Source organism: Peromyscus leucopus, chromosome 2 (assembly GCF_004664715.2).
Source record: "Peromyscus leucopus breed LL Stock chromosome 2, UCI_PerLeu_2.1, whole genome shotgun sequence".
NCBI lineage: Eukaryota > Metazoa > Chordata > Mammalia > Rodentia > Cricetidae > Peromyscus > Peromyscus leucopus.
Genome location: NC_051064.1, coordinates 81,628,438 through 81,644,617, shown reverse-complemented (window position 1 = coordinate 81,644,617; position 16,180 = coordinate 81,628,438).

Below are 16,180 nucleotides of genomic sequence, written 5' to 3'. Positions count from 1 at the left end.
TAAGGGATTTATTGCTTTCTTCCAACTTTTTTTTTGTCTTTTCCTCTATTTCTTTATAGATTTTTTCCAATTATTTGTTTTTTTCTCAATTTCTTTATTGATTTCTTCCATTTTTTGGTTTGTCTTTTCCTCAATTTCATTTTTTCTTGAAATGCCTCTAGCATCTTCATGATGTTATTCTTAAGGTTGCTTTCTTCTGCTTCTTCTACCTTGTGGTGTTCAGGTCTTCCTGTTGGAGGAGGGCTAGGTTCTGGTGATGCTGTATTGCTCTTTATGTTGTTGTTTATACTTCTACCTTGACGTCTGCCCTTCTCCTCATCTAATAGGTATAAGAGGTGCCGGTGTCTGAGCAACTTGCTGTTGGTCCACTCTGTGCTTGCTTTGTGTCTCAGGGGGCCCTTCTGGGTCTAATCTAAGATCTTGGTCTAATTGGAGCAGGCAGATTCTGTGTCTCAGGGAGCTGCTCTTGCGTCAACCCAGCAAGTTGATTCTGTGACTCACAGATCTGTTCCTGGTCTTACCAGGGCTCTTGGTCCAGTCAGAGCTGACAGATTCTGTGCTTCAGGATCCTCTCTTGGTCCAATGAGAGGTGACAGATTCTACTTCTCAGAAAGCCACTCTTGGTCTAATGAGGGCTGGCCGATTCCCTGTCTGCTAAGGTTACTCTTGGTCCAATGATGGCTCTTTGTTCAATGAGAGCTCTCTCTCTCTAGTCCCAATGAGAGCTTGGGGTTGGTTTCCAAGCCTCAGGAAGTGGCTGGGGTCTTGGGATGGATGGGTATGGGGGGCAAGGTGTGTAGATTGCAGGGTCTCCTAACGGGTCTTGGTGAAGGGGGAGCCTTCCCGCAGGAGCCCTGCCTGCTGGCCAGCAACTGGGGCCAAGTTGGGTGGGTGTTCCGAGTTGGGTGGGTGTTCCGGGTTGGGTGGGTGGTGTTCTGGGTTGGGTGGGTGTTCCGGGTTGGGTGGGTGTTCCGAGTTGGCTGGGGCCCGGGGGCTGGGTCCTAGGGGCAGGTCTACATTAGCTTTTCAACATAGTTTCCAGGTGTCAAACTCAGCTCAGCACGCTTTCATGGCAATACTTTTACCCATTGAGCCATCTCACTAGCTCCCCGTGTGTGCTTCTTTTTTTTTCTCTTACATTTTTCCTTATTAAGAAATTTTCTACTCACTCCATACAACACCCCCAGATCCCCCTCTTCCCTCCTCCCACCCCATGCCCTCTCTCCCAAGCCACCCCAAATCCCCACATCCCCAAATCAAGGTCTCCCATGGGGAGTCAGCAGAACCCGCCACACTGAACCTAGGCAGGTTCAAGTCCCTTCCCACTGCATCAAGGCTGCACAAGGCGTCACACCACAGGCACTGGATTCCCAGAGAACTGCCCATGCACCAGGGAACAACTCCTTCACTGTTTGTGGGAATGCAAACTTGTACAGCCACTCTGGAAATCAGAATGGTGGTTTCTCAGAAAATTGGGAATAAGTCTTCCTCAAGACCCAGCTATATCACTCTTGGGCATATACCCAAGGAATGCTCAATCTTACCACAAGGACACATGCTTAACTATGTTCATATCATCATTATTTGTAATAGCAAGAACCTGGAAACAACCTAGATGCCCCTCAACTGAAGAATAGATAGAGAACATGTAGCACATATACACAATTGAGTACTACTCAGCAGTAAAAAACAATGACATCATGAAATTCACAGGCAAATGGATGGAACTAGAAAATATCATTTTGAGTAAGGTAACGCAGACTCAGAAGGACAAACATAGTATGTACTCACTCATAAGTGGATACTAGATGTGAAGGAAGAGATGGCCAGGCTGCAACCCACAGCCCCAGAGAGGCTACATAATAGGGAAAGACCCTAGAAGGTACACGTGGATGACCCTGTGAAGGAGAAGTGGATGAGATCTACATGGGCATGGGTGCTTCTTAAGGAACCTTTGCTTAGCTAAATGGGGCTGAGTGGAGGATCTCTACCAAGTGGATCTCACGAGTCACACAGAAAGCACTTAAAAAAAATTCCAAAGCAATAAGAAGATGTAGTATGATGGCTAACTAAGGGTTACTGAGTAGGCCAAAGTTAAAAAAAACAATCACTTCAAAAGGCAGAGACAGATGATACCAGAAAACATTCTATTTAATGTTAGGTGGCTGTTAGAGCTGGCTGGCAGTCTGATTTTTAATGACACTGTTATTTAATTTACTCACCCTATCAGAGAGTCCATTTCCTTAAGATAACAATGTTGACTAGGAATACAATTGTCTTAGTTGTGTTCCTCATTCTATTATTTTCTGAAATATTAGAGACAGTGCTGTGGTTATTTTTTGAGGGAGAAGTGGGAGCAAAGATCACTAAGTTGATCACACAGGTAGCTTACTCTTGTCTCTCCAGAAATTGACTAGGTCCCACTATTCCAAGTCATCTCCAAACAAAATGATTACAATGATAATTTCTATCGATGTTTGCATCACTTGTGTTTACTGAAAGTGCTTGCTAATATTTCAAGATCAGACTAGCCTTCCCTAGAAGCTAGAGGAAGCTGCTATCTGGAGTCTAAGGGAAAAGAAAATTATTTTAGATATGGGGATCTGATCCTCCCCACCCCCATAATAGTACACTTCTCAGAGCCTCATTATTAGTCATGCACCTCAGGTGATCTGATTGCCCCCAAAAGCCAGAACTTCCTATCTTAAGACACATTTGCCATATCAGAGACACTGACAATATCAAACCACGGCTATTATACCCAATATAAAAACTTGACTGTCCTAGTCTCATTTCTTTAACAACTGCCCAGTGAATGATCTCATGCTTTGATTAGTGTATTAGTTGGGATTCTGTAAAGGAACAGAACAGATAGAATGAATGTGTGTGTGAATAATATATATGTATATACACATACATACATACATATATGCATACATATGTGTATATGATTTATTAGAGTGACTTGCAGGCTATGATCTGTAAACAATAGTTATCTCCAAAAGGAAAGGTCAAGAATCAGGTAGTTAGTTGTTCAATCCATGAGACTGAATGTTTCTGTCAACTCAATCTGGTGCTGGAATCCTAGAAAATTCCTAGAGAGCTGTTGGTCTTCAGTCTATGTTGGAATTTTGAAGAAGTAGGTTATAAAACCAGCCCCAAAAACAGAATAGATGAACTTGCCAGTGAAAATGAAGGCAAATGACAAAAAGAGAAAATTTTCTTCTATGTATTTTAAAATTATATGTATATACATATATATGTATATGCATCATTTCCCCCTTTCCCTTTCCTCCAACCCCTCCATTCAACTCCCTTGCTTTCAAATTAATGGTTTATTTTTCTTTAATTGCTACACATACATATACACACAAACACACACACACACACAGACACACACACACACACACACACACACACACACACACACTCTACATTCTTATATACAAAAGCACAACCTGCTTAGACTCTGTAATATTACTGGTGTGTTTGTGTTTAGGGCTGAGTACTTAGTAATAAGCAATTGGGGTGCTCTTCCCTTGCAGAAGACTGTTTCTCCTGCTCTTGCCATTCCTTAATTGTTTGTGGTTCCAAGGTCTATGGTTGGCACCCTGCTAGGTCTCTCCATATTAGCATATTCATTGATGTCACCATTGTTCAGGTCTTGTTTAGGCAGCTTTACTGATAAGACTTCATGCCTGTAGACTATCTGACATATCTAGGAGACATGATCTCACAGAAAACATTGTTTTCCTTGATTCTTACAGTCTTTCTGGCCTCTTTTCCACAATGATCCCTGAGCTACAGATATAAGAATTGTGTTGTGGGTTTATCAGTTAGAAGTGGGCACCATGAAATTTTTTGTTTTCTGCATTTTATTGGGTTGTGGTTTTCTGTAATTGTCTCAATCTGTTGTAAAGAGCACTTTCTTTGATGAGAGGTAAGAATTTCACTTATCTGTGTGTACAAAGATAAGCCTTTAAAATGTAGTTAGTGATTATACTGGTTTCGTAAAATGGTGGTTGTAGATATTTATCCAAGATCCACGACTTTACTAGCCCCAGATAATTGGTTAGCTTCCCAGCATGCTGCATAATCTCCATATTGCTGGTGAGGGTATAAGTCCAGTTAGAGAACTGTTGGCTATCACCAAGGTATGTGTACTAATATTGTACCCTTGGTGTTATCATGTCATGATGGTCCTTGTTGTGGTTCAGAAGAATTACAGATCATTAAGACTATTGAGTATTTTCCTCTTTAGAAATCTTGCATGACTCCTACTGGTACCATGATAACTAGTCCTCAGAAAATAGACTTTAAATCAAACCCAGCTCAGGTTCTCTGGGTCTGGTATCTGAATTTCATGGTGTTTTTGGCAGTAGAGATTCATATTCCACACCTGGGAGGCAACTGAAAGCAGCATTAATAGCCTATAATATTTTTGTGTCTCTTAGTCAGCTTTGACCAATAACTCAAAAAGGTACTTCTAATGCTTGATGTTGGAATTTTTTGGCAGTTAGTCTATATACAGACTTACATGTAGTATATGTAATTTTAGGTAGATCAATAGTAATATGATGCTTATAATTTTACAGATATCCTTGCTGTTATATACCCTTCTCCCTCCTCTTTTGTTTTTATCTCCCTCGCTCTTTCCTAATTGCATCTCCCCCTTTCTCCTATCTCATCCTTCAAATCATTTGTACCTTGTTATTTCCCTGTATGTTGCTCCTGGCCACCACCACAGTTCCCTTTTACTTTGCTGTTTTGTGCAGTTATTTCTGGTTGTTTATCTAAAGACATGGAGCTAGAAACCACAAATGAGAAAGAACACATTATGTGTGTCTTCTTGGTCTGGGTTACCTCACTCAGTATGTTCTAACTCTCTCCATTTACCAGCAAATTTCATGACTACATTTTTCTTTATAGCTGAATATTATTCCAGAGTGTGTAGGCATATTTTTATTGTCCATTTATCAGTTGGACATTGAGGTTGTTTCCATCTCCTAGCAATTGTGAATAGTACAGCAAAGAATGTAGTTAAGCAAGTATCTGTGGAGGAGGATGTTGAATCCTTCAGACATGTGCAAAAGAGTGGGGTATAGCTGGTTCATGTCGTAAATTAATTTGTAGCTTTCTAAAGGTTCTTCACACTGGTTTCCAAACTGGCTGTACTAGTTTACAATCCCATCAGTGGGGAATAAGGCTTACCTTTTCCTCACAACCTTTCCAGGAATTTTTGGAAATCTTTGTCATTCTTACTGGAATAAGGTAAAATCTCAAAGCTTTTTCATTTGTATTTAACCTAATCTCTAGCAATAACAAAAAATTTTAAGATATTTCCCAGTCATTTTCATTTCTTTTGGGAAATCTATTTGTTTTGAGATCTCTCTGTTCATATTCCAATCCTATTTTTAAATAGTAACTTGTGGGGTTTGTTTGCTTGTTTACTTAATTCTCTGTTTCTTGAGTTATTTATGTATTCTGGATATTACTTCTGTGTCAGATGTGTAGTTGTCAAAGATTCTCTTCCATTCTGTAGTCTTCCTTTTCACTTAACTGATTATTTCTTGAGCTGTGCAGAAGGCTTTTAGGTTCATGATATTATACTTGCCAATTGTTTGCTTCATCTGGGAAAATAAATTCCCATTTAATAAATCCTTTCCTATACTTATATCTTGTAACTTACTGCTTATGTTTTCCTTAGCATTTCAGGTTTAAAATTGAGGTTTTTCATCCACTTGGAGCTAATTTTTGTGCAGTGGGTTAAACACTTATATAATGTAATCTCTCTTCTTCATGTGACCATCCAGTTTTTCCAGCACTGTTTGTTGAAGCTGCTGCTTTTCTCCAGTGTATGATTTTGACCTCTTTGTTTAATATTAGATAGTTGTAGTTTCTTGTATTTACATATGAGTCTTCAGCATTGTTCCTTTGGTATACATGTCTGTTTTGTGTGAGGCCCATATTGCTTTTGTTACTATGGCTCTGTAACATATCTTGAGGTCTGGAGTAGCAATCAAAGATTATTCTGTTTGGTAAGTACTATTTTCATTATCCAGGGTCTTTTTTTATTCCATCACAACTTTTTGATATAGTTCTTTTTCTATTACTGTGAAGAATGAGGTGGAGATTTTGATAGGAATTGAAATGGATTTGTAAATGGCTTTTGGTAGAATAGTCATTTTCATGATAGTAATTCTACTGTGAGCATGAGACACCTTTCCATTTTCTAGTGTCTTTGTCTGTTTCTTCAGATATTTCAATTTTTTTGTAGAAGTCTTCTACCTCTCTGGTTAGGTTTAATCCTAGATATTTTATTTTCCTGTGGCTATGTGAATGTGATTATGTCTACAACCAAATTTTATGTATATTTGTTGTTAGAGTCTAGAAAAAGTATTGATTTTTGCAAGTTAATTCTGTATCCTATCACATTGCTGAAACTGTTGATTTTTTTCTAAAAGATTACTGGTAGAAATTTTGGGGTCTTGATGTATAGTATCATTCTATCTGAAAATTGGGTGTTTAATTTCTCCCTCCTTCTCCTCCTCTTCCTCCTTTTCTTTTTCTTTTTCTTTTACTTGTATCTCTTTAATTTCTTTGTCTTGGTTTATTGCTCCTGCTCATGCTTAGAGTACAATATAGAAAGGGAGTGGAGGATAGTTTATAGCTCTGTCTTGTTCCAAATTTCAGTAATATTGCTTCGAGTTTTTCTCTACTTAAGGTAATGTTGGCTACGGATTTTAATATATAACTTTTATTATGTTGAAGTATGTTATCTTTAGTTATACTATCTTCTAGAACGTTTATCATGAAGGCTTTTCTTTTTTTTCAAAGGCTTTTTTGCACCTCTTGGGATGATCACATGATTTCTCTTTAAGTCAATTTATGTAGTTCATTATATTTACTGAGTTGTGTATTTGGAACCAGTCCTGCATCTCAAGGTTAAAGACAACTTTATAATGGTGAAAATCTTTTTGATGTGTGTTGTATTCAGTTTGCGACTGTTCTGTTGAACATTTGTGATTCTATGTTAATTGGGAATATTGGCCTGGTACTTTCTTATTTTATTGTTTTGTCTTAATTTGGTCTGGTTATTAGTGTGATACTGGCTTCATAAAAAGTATTTGGGAGTGCTCTTTTTCTTTCTATAGTTCTGTGGTATATTGGATGAATTAGACATCCATCCATTTCATTTATATTTTCCAGATAAATGGAGAACGTTTTTTTTTTTTTTCAAGACAGGGTTTCTCTGTGTAGCTTTGTGCCTTTCCTAGAACTCACTCTGTAGGCCAGGCTGGTCTCAAACTCGCAGAGATCCACCTGCCTTTGCCTCCGGAGTGCTGGGATTAAAGGCATGCACCACCATCACCTGCTTTGAGAACATGTTTTTGAAGTATTCCCTTATAATATTCTGAGTTTCCTTGGTGTCTTATTAATCTTCTCAAAGGAGACACTCTTAGATTCACTGGTTCATTGTATTCTTTCCTTGTTATATTTCATCAATTTCATTTCCACTTTTATTATTTCTTGCCATCTAAGGGTTTGAGTTTGGTTTGTCCTTTTTCGAAAATTTTCAGTTACATCATTAAGACATTAAATTGCACTCTTCCTTATTTTTTTTAATGTAGGCACTTATAGCTATAAATTTATCTCACAAAACTGCTTTTAAAGTGTCCCTAAGGTCTTGATGTGTTGTGCTTTTATTTTCATTTCAGGAAACTTATGATTTATTTTTTAACCCCTTCATCATACAGTAAATGTGTTGTTTAATATCCATTAGTTTGTACATTTATTTGGCAAAAGACTCAACAAGAAGTAACCCATCTGTCATTGTAATTTTACTTGGCTCCAGATGACATCTAGTTGGGGCATTGTCTCCCCCATAATACGGTTACTCCATTTAAATTATTTTATATATGTATGTATTTGGGGGAGCTTCTACAATAATAAGTTTCCATATGATTTTCCAAGAGGTCTTCAGTGTTACTTATACCTCTGTATATTCATTCTTTACCTGATATCTTCCATTCTACCTCTCCATTTAATCTTCCTAATTTAGTTTTCCTGTCATCTCTTCATTACAATACATTCTATTCTCCTTCCTTTGGAAGTTCCTTCATGTCCCCTAGTTCTTTACCAAGTACCTAAACTGTGTGATTTTTTTTTAGATTGTAGCAAACATATTGAGAGCTTAAAAGCTAATATTGACATATAAGAGAAAAATTACAATAAATGTCTTTTAGGGGCCTGGATTACCTCATTCAGGATAATTGTTTTGAGCTCCATCCATTAATCTCTGAATTTAATTTTTCTTATCAGCTGAATTATATCCCATTGTATACATATACCACATTTTCATTATCCATTCATCAGTTGATGGACATCTAAGATGTTTCCAGTTTCTAGCTATGATGAAGAGGACAGCAGTTAATACCAATGAGTAAGTATCTCTGTAGTAGGATACAGAGCCTTTTGGTCTTTTCAGTATATACCCAAGAGTGGTATAGATGCATACCTATGTAGATTGATTCTTGGCTTCCAGAAACCTCCAACCTGATTTCTATAGTGGCTGACTGTAATTTTGTATGATCTCTAGCAACGAATAAGTTTTCTCCTCTCCTCACATCCTCATCAGGATCTGTTATTATTAAGTTCATTGATGTTGGCCACTTTGAGTGGTTGAGATAAAACCGCAAGTAGTTTCAATTCATATTTTTTTCTAATGACTAAAGATGTCAAACATTTATTTAACAATTTCTCAACAATTTATGTGTCATCTTTTGAGAACTTTGCTTAGTTTAGTACCCCATTTTGTTGTTTTTGAGACAGGGTCTCACTGGCCCAAAACTCACTATGTAGACCTGGTTCTCCTCAAACTCATAGAGCTCCTCTTGCCTCTGCCTCACATGTGTTAAGATTAAAGGCGTGTGCCATTATGCCTATTGTTTATCCCATTTTTTCACTGGATTGTTTTCTTGGTGTTCAGCTTTTTGTTATTGTTGCTTTACTGGTTTTTGCCATTGATCTTCATGTAGTCTTCTAATTTGAAGGTTTGGCCTTTTCATGGTGTCCTACAATTTCTGTATTTTTCCAGTTTTAATTTTTTTCATATTCTTTGTTTATTTTGTCTAGATCCTCTGCTTTATCTTTGAGTCTTGATAGTCTGATAGTCTATCTTCTGCCTGACTAATTCTGTTTTTAAGGCTTTCCCTTGAGATTTCTAGATGGGTTATTGAGTTTTTCAATTCTATCTTCATTTCTTCTTGAGTTCTATATCTTTATTAAATTCTGTTTTCAGATACTGGAGTGTTTAATTCTTTCCATCATCTTCATGTTTGTGTTTTCCTGTGCATCACTTGGGCACTTATTCATTTTATGAGCTATTTCTTTGTGTCTTCTTGAATTCTTTCATTAATTTTCTGCTTACTGTTTTAAATTCTGTGTTCTGGAGTTCATATGATAATTCTCATTGGTTATCACCTTTAAAGGACTTATGGATTATAATAATACTTCTGTATTATTTGTATTTTGTGGATAACATCTGGACATGTGGACGACTTTTGTTAATTTTATGTCTAATATGGACAAAGTAGGTTCAGGGAGAACACAGGGAATATAAACAGTGTTGGCCCTAAGATTGGATATGTCTCAGGTGGAATGAAATCAGATGGATATGTGGGGTTGTGAATTGATGTTAAGGATTTCTAAGCTTGAAGTTTCAGAATAAATCTGGGATTTGGATAGAGTGCATGTAGATTCATTGGCTAGGTCTTGGGGAAGGATGTGAAGGATCTGGTTTAGCAAACAAGCTCAGTGTTGTTGGGGAGGGGTCTGTTTGCTATGGGCAAGCAAGCAGGGAGTATCTTGGCAGCAGCTTAGAGGTTGGGGTGGTGCAGGAATTTGTATCAACAGTAGGCCAAGACATTGGATGGGGGACTTGGGATAGATCTGGAGGCTTTAGAAGTATTATGATATATTTGATTGCACTATGATACTCTGAGACTGTTAATAAACTTAACCTTGAATCTGGGGTGGAGCCAGTGACTAGTAGACTGGATTTAGCCATAGAGAAGCCAGGAATTTGGATAGAGAAGGCAATAAGGAAGGAAAGGGAAGGACTAGAGTTTGGAACTTCTTTTGGTTTGGTCTTGCCGTGTCTCCAGCTAAAAAGCAAGGTCAGCTGGCTGCCTTTCAGCTCTTCTGATCTAGCAGGTTTTCACCCCACATCTGACTTTTGAGTTTTTGTTGGTAAATAGAATGATAGAAACTTAGTTTAAACCTACATATTGTGGCCATTGGCAGAGCCAGGGCCACGGGACAAGAAGGTCCTTGAGGCTGCGGCCTGAGTGGATAGCAGGGAGCTGAATGGGGACCGGGGAGCCATAGATGATAATTAAGATATCAGTAGAATTCCTATGAAGCCACTAAGCTGACAGGAAAACATCATAGAAGGGTTTGTAGATGGGATGATCAGGTAGATTCATTAGGCTAGTCTCTGTAGAAGAATGTGCAGGATCTGGCTGGGTGAGGAACATGTTTAAAACCAGTGGTTTTAGCTGTTAAGTGAGTTCCTTAGCCAGAAGAAATGCTCTAAGTGCTCTATGGAATATCATGACCACGAATAAGTTGAGTCCATAAATGATATTTGGCAGAAGCACTATATGCAGGAAAGGCAAATCTACAGCCACATATATAATTTATCCCGGGAATAACATTGCATTGACCTTTCTGTGAAGGAGGAGGTCCAGTGTAGTTAGCCTGCCATCAAATCAATGGCTGGTCACCTGGGGAAATGGTGCCATAGCAGGATTTCATTGTTGGTCCCAGCTGCTGGCAGATATATAGCACTCAGAACAATTGTAGTAGAAGTCCATGTTGTCTAGCTCATGCATAACCTCATTCTCTGCCACCATGGCCTCTTTATTTTTGCAACCATTTTGCAATGGGAGGGGTGGTCAGGGAAAGAGTTGGACTGTCTACAGAATGGGTCTATTTACCTGATCACTGAATTCTTTCATTGCTGAAGTCAACTTTTGTGAGCATTTACGTGGAGCACAAGTATCTTGAAGAGGTCTGCTTACCATTTAGTGGAAATAAATAACTTATAATCAAAATAGATAAGAAAAGTAGTCATTTGGTGGGCATACAGCTAATGTTCAAGAAACAGAGGTATTGGCAATAAAAGTGAAAATTCTAGTTGATTAGATAAAGTCATGAGCAACTGTCATTTTGAGGTTAATCAGTACTTATAAGCTACTGGGCTATTTAAGATTATCACATTGCAACCATTTTCTATTGATTGTTGAGCATGGTGGTGTAGGCCTGAAATGATGAAATACCTGCAGTCATATTAAGAAGGTGAAAAGAGCAAGTACTCTTTTAGTAAGATATGTAATAATTAATGTAGAAGCCCTCCCTGCAATACTACTGCTTAGAAATCCTCAATGCTGCCTATTTTCTGAGTCAAACTGGGAAAATAAAGCATGTTATTTGTCCTATTTCTGTTTCTCTTTTTGGACCTTGTCCAAACTCATAAGCAGGCTTGCTTCACAGTTTCAGCATTCTCACTTTCTCTGAAGAACCCACACCCCAGATGATATTTCTTACTTATACTCACTCTTGAATCTGTCTGACTTCTGAGTTAAAGCCCAGAAACCAGGGCTTTCCCTCTTTCTCTTCTTCAGCTCCCCCTTATGGGAGTTGGTGAGACCTCCTGTTTCCTATGTGAATCAAAGTTCCCAGAAGAAGTCACTCCCATGCTGTAGATTCCATAGTACTGAAGAGTTATTTAGACCTTTGTGAGAGATTTGGAATGGTGCAGCTCCAGAGCCAAATTATCTTGGACTGCCTTTAACCCCCTTCATTGTCATTCATTGCTTACACCTGTGTCTGACTTAAAATCCTGTGACGATCATGTTATACTAATTTTGGGGTTATACTAATTTAGCACAGTACTAGTTTCCATCAAGCCCAAGATAAGAATGTCACCAGATAGCATTTGCCACCCATATCAGAGCATTGCCTACTTTTCTATAAGCAGCCCATATATTGTTTCTAACACTTTATTTGGAAAATGCCTTGATTATTGACTGTCCTTTGCTTTCTACCCATAACAGCCTCAGGAAACTGTTATCACGTTAGGCCATGTTATCTGAGTCAAGAGTCAATCTGAAATTGTGTTGTGAACTATGGTCATTCATATGTGGTTCAAGAATGAATAATTTCATATTGCCTTTGAGGGAAGAGTGAGTTGTTTTGTTTTAGTACTTCTTGTGTCCTAATGTAGGTTCATAAGAACAATCAAATTGCATCAGAAAAGTTACCTAGATTATTGTTAAATATCAGATGTTTGTGCCCAACCATCTGTGCAGTTTTTTTTTTTTTTTGAAGTTAATTAGTTCTTTCTGGAGCTCAGTGCTCCCTTGATTTGCTTCAAGTCCATTGATTTATTCTGAGCTGGTTATTTAAAGAGCTCCTCTCTTTTTTTTCCCAGAGAATTCATTTGATTGACTAGGTCCTGTATCCTACCACAGAGATATTTACTCATCGGTATCAATTGCTGCTCTATTTATCATAGCTAGAAACTGGAAACACCCTAGACATCCATCAACTGATTAATGGACAATGAAAATGTGGTATGTTTATACAATGGGGTATAATTCAGCTGATGAGAAAATGAAATTATAAAATTCAGAGATTAATGGGTAGAGCTCAGAACAATCATCCTGAGTGAAGTAATCCAAACATCTGCATTTACTCGACCTCTCCCATTTATTGTAATGTTGCTTCTGTAAGTTTAGGAATTCTATAAGTGAATGATGGATTATTTATTGCTGCAGATAAAGGGTGCTTGTTTTTTCCACTCTAGCAGTATAGAGATGCACAGTCCAATCCTGAAGACATGTATTTGCCTTATAGAGAAGGTGAAGAAAATACATATCATTCCTAGATTGGAGAAAACCCTTATTATCAAAGCCCAAAAGGTATACATAAAGGTCTTATTATCACAGCTAAAAAGACATAACGAAAGCCTATCATATTGTGTCCTGATCTGCTCATGTTCCTGGGCACAATGCAGTAAACCAACTTCCCTTATGACCAAGGGAATGACTCTGATAAACAGCATATGATTAAGATCTTAACTACATGGTTTCTAGCTAGCATGGAGAATCTTACAGTTATGGTGGGAGGGGAGAACTTCAGAGAAAGAGAGCTTGCTCATCAAGTATGAGGACCTGAGTTTGAATCTCCAATGCCCATTTAAAACTCTGGAAATGGCTGTTACGGCAATATTGTATTGTAGAGACAGAAAGATCCTGAAAAATTTCTGGCCAACCATCCTATTCCAAACAGCAAGCACCTGTCTTAGTGAGAGATCTTGTCTCAAAACAATAACATGGAGAGAGATAAAGACACTCAAAATAATGCTTTGGCCTCCACATGTGTGAACATATGGACATGAAACTAGAACACTGACATGAAGGAACTATATACACCACCCTCTATCCCCTATTTCTCTCTCTCTCTCTCTCTCTCTCTCTCTCTCTCTCTCTCTCTCTCTCTCTCTCTCTCTCACACACACACACACACACACACACACACACACACAATACACATACTTCATAAAATTTGCAGGCAAAAGAATGGAACTAAAAAAAAAAAATCACCCCGAGTGAGGCAACCCAGGTACAGAAAGACAAACAAGGTATGTATGCTACAATCTATAGACCTAGAAGGGCTTAGTAACAAGAATGACTCAAGTAAGGGATAAATGGGTCTCCCTGGGAAGGGAAATAGAACATTTTTTGTGAATGGACTGGGTGCAGGTGAAGATAGGAACAGGAGAAATCAGGCAGGGATGGGGTGGTGGTGGAGGGAGAGACGATTAGAATTGGGGGCCATGTGGTGGGTGATGTGGAAACCTAGTCCAGTGGAATCTATGAAAGTGACCCTAGCCAAGACTCCTAGTAATAGGTGCTAGGGAGACTCAACTGGCCATCTTCTATAACCAGGTAAGGCTTCTAGCAGTGGGCCTGGGACATCAAGCCAGCCATAAAAACCCCGACCTACAATCTGTCCTGCCTGAGAGATATGCTGGGGTAATAGTGGAGCAGAACTTACGGGAGAGGTCAACTAATGATAAGGTCCAACTTGAGTCCCATACTATGAGTGGGAGCCCATGTCTGTCACTGCCTGGGTGGCCAGAAATCAAAGGGTGGATAACCCAGAGACTTGGGAATAGAACCAAACATCACCATGGCCTCGGGTGGCTACACAGGCTATCCAGATCTGTATGGCTCTGGTAGCAGCATGACCCTCAAACACCAACATGGCCTCAGGTGTTGGCACAGACTATAGTTCTTTGTATGGCCTTCAGTGGCAACAGGAGACACTGACATCATCACAGAGCCTGGCTGCAGCAGGGCCACAGCCCCAGACATGGCCCTTGGCATTAGTTCAGGCAGGACATCACCATGGGCTTGGGTGGCAGCGCAGGCCTCTTAGGTGGGCATGGCTCCTGTGGGGGCACATCCCTTGAACACCAACATGATCACAGGTGGTGGTCCAACCTCCAGGTATCCCACAGGAACCTCAGTGGTAACAGGAGCAATGGACATCAACACAGACCACCATGGCTGCATCAGGGCCACAGACCAGACAAGGCCCTTGGCAGTAGCTCAGACCCAGACATCTCCATGGCCCCGGGTGGCATGCAAGCCCCTGTAACAGTTCCTCACTGCTCTCTACTCTTCAGATCTGTCTCTCTCCCAGCACATGAATTTTCTGCCTTCCTCCCGCCCTTCTCCCATTTTACTACCATATACTTGTTCACCATAATGGTGCCCAGTATGAAGTGCAGCTGTGGCTGTTTTCCTGGGACCCTGATCTCATGGCACCAGGTGGCTCGTGGTTGATCTCTATCTACCCAATGCAAGTATCCTGTGGTAGAAGAGTAGCTGACCTCCTGGTACCCAGACCTCATGATGCCAGGCAACCTCATATATTTACCTTTTAAACTGTAAAGTCCAATTAGCGGTACCTGTATGTGCATGGATATGGGTCATGCACTGGAACATGGGCAGCATAACATTACACACCTCTGCAGGAAGCATATTAGAATTACTTGTCCACACAGCAAAATTTCAAAATGCCTTTCATAAGCGTTGAAGCTGGCAACAATAACCAGATGTTTTAATGTGACTAGTTTTTCTTTTTTTGTCTGAAATTCTAAAGTTATCCCTAAATGCCTATATTTTAACAAAGGTCTGGCTGTGATAAGGACCTTTGAATACCTATTTTTCAGAAGAGACAATGGCAGGGCCAGGGGAGAACATAGATAGCATCTTATACATTGATGCCATGATTACAAATTCAAAAATAACTTTTATAATGTTCATATTCTTTTACACACATCTTAACTCAAGCACATTAAGAAAATTATTTTTATCATGCAGTATGTAAAAAGAGTGAACAAGGAGTGGGCCAGATGACCAAACCTAAAAGGCCACCTCTAATGACTCATTTCCTTGAGCAAGACTCAGGCTCTTAAAACTTCCAGTCTTCAAAGCAGCAATACTAGCTGCAGATCATCTCTTCTACCTCATGAATATAGGAGATATTTCACATTCAAAACATCTTTCAAGTTACTAATTTGTAGTTATTAAACATAAAACCAGCTGAAGTACTAAATGGTGTTTTTTTCTGAAATACTTCATTCTTACTTGAATCTCTGTTACTTATTTCACTTGAAAAACCTCAAGCTTCTCCATTATACTTAGCGATTTATGATTTAAGTCAGATTCATGTGCTACTTATGGGAGGGAGCAGTCCTCTAGACTCACACCTGGAATTTGCTCCTTCCATGGTGTCTTAGTTTTATTCTACATACTAACTGGAATGTGTTGGGGGCTCCTGATACTCATTGACCAGCCCTTTTGTGAATCCTTCCTCAATGAGTCAATTCATTTCCATCCACTGCAGGAATGGTGTATTTTTATTTTGGGGGAATTTCTTAGGAGGATATTTCACATCCTGTCATATTATCCTCAACACTTCCACTCTGTTGGACAAAAGGGAACAAGTCAGTCTTATTTTTAGTGTATTTATGACCAGTCACTTAAAGGTTTTGAATGTAAAAGAAGCAAAGTTTCAAAGAGCAGGAGAGATAGCAGAAGAA